The 1,405-nt window shown below is 34.9% G+C and overlaps 1 long non-coding RNA gene across 1 annotated transcript; it reads right to left on the bottom strand.

Annotated features, from left to right (window-relative positions):
* Positions 1-318: 318 nt before the first annotated feature.
* Positions 319-881, bottom strand: LOC149558012 (uncharacterized). Its single transcript, XR_016352430.1, has 2 exons — positions 685-881; positions 319-591 (listed from the first exon to the last, which is right to left on the bottom strand). It is a non-coding gene; the product is annotated as an uncharacterized LOC149558012 (long non-coding RNA).
* Between the last annotated feature and the right edge of the window lie 524 nt (positions 882-1,405).

Raw genomic sequence — 1,405 nt, 5'->3', positions numbered from 1 at the left:
CAATTTAATGGTTCATAAGATGAGATATAACAATTGCTGAAGGTTTTGATAATAAGAAACTAAACATCATAGTTAAAAACAATTCATATAAACGAAACACTGTTCTGAACACTAAGTTTCACTTAAAAACTACACAACCTACACAGTTGAATCTCAAAAACGATATCGCTATTCCAATTAAGTTGTATTGCACAATCGACGGAATTTTGTGTATTTTTCTTTCACATTTCTTAGCTCGTACTGAAATTAGATGGTAATAGGATGAAAATTCTGATGAATCAGGGGAGCTGAACAGAGTTAATCAAATGGCCCGTGAAGTATCAACAAATACTGCTATAAAAATTGATTCGGAATATTGAATTGCTACAATAGAATCATTGAATGCCGCTAGCGAAAGAAATGAATGAATTGAAATTCTCATCGTAGAGAAAAGGACAAGAAAATTCAACCAGAGACTAAATTTTCATAGCAGTGCAAACCGTCAAATTCCGGTGCAAACCCTAGCCTTCCTCTGCTCTTTCTCGACGGCCTCTTTTCATCTGTGCTCAATTCCTCCGCATTTCCCTTAAAAAGCTGCCGAATTTCGAAACCCTGCAAACCAGAAACATAAATCCGTCAGTAAACGGGAAAATAATCGCAGTTCAAAATAAAATAATAAAACTAATAATAAAGTATTGTCGTTACAGGGAAATGGAAACGGCAGGAAGCTCCCATGGCATCAGCTGCAGCTGTTGCAGGCGCCATCATAGGCACTGCTAACGTTGCCATTTTCTCTTCTTTTTTTCCCGTCAATTTACAGACTATGAAAGGGCAAAATAAATTTGACGCTTATTGCAGAATGAAAAGTTTGGGAAACAATCGTATTGCCTTTGGGAAGAAGATTAGCGCTTTATATAGCTACCAATTTTGGTATCACGTTACAATTCTGTAGAAATTTCAGTGAAGGTGAATGATTTGTTCGAGACAGGCCAGCTTTACGCGATGTTGACCAGATTACAGATAATCGACACTGGGTCAAAACTCGTGGGAAATTTGAGGGTGCTTTTTTCGTTTTGTTAAGAAGAGTGACTTGGCAGGGAAGGTTCCATCTTTTCAAGATCAATCATGTGTTTCATGTGTTTTTAGGTCTATATATGACAACCATATGCAACTACTATTCTTACACTTAAATGTTATAAATGCGGCATACATATTCTATTCTTAATGAGATTTGAACTTGTGACCTCCCTTTCAAGAATACATTTAATTGAGAAAAACATATTACTTCAAAAAAGTTGTGTACATAAAATAATAATAATGACAATGACCTCCTCAAGATAGATTGATAATCATAACAACTTGAACATTTATTAGGCATAATGGATTCAAATGACATCTCTATTAAATGTTTATACAATATTTAAGT

This window comes from Cupressus sempervirens, chromosome 5 (assembly GCF_028749045.1).
Source record: "Cupressus sempervirens isolate cs-2001-9-10 chromosome 5, ASM2874904v1, whole genome shotgun sequence".
NCBI lineage: Eukaryota > Viridiplantae > Streptophyta > Pinopsida > Cupressales > Cupressaceae > Cupressus > Cupressus sempervirens.
This window is presented reverse-complemented; position numbering and strand designations above follow the sequence as displayed.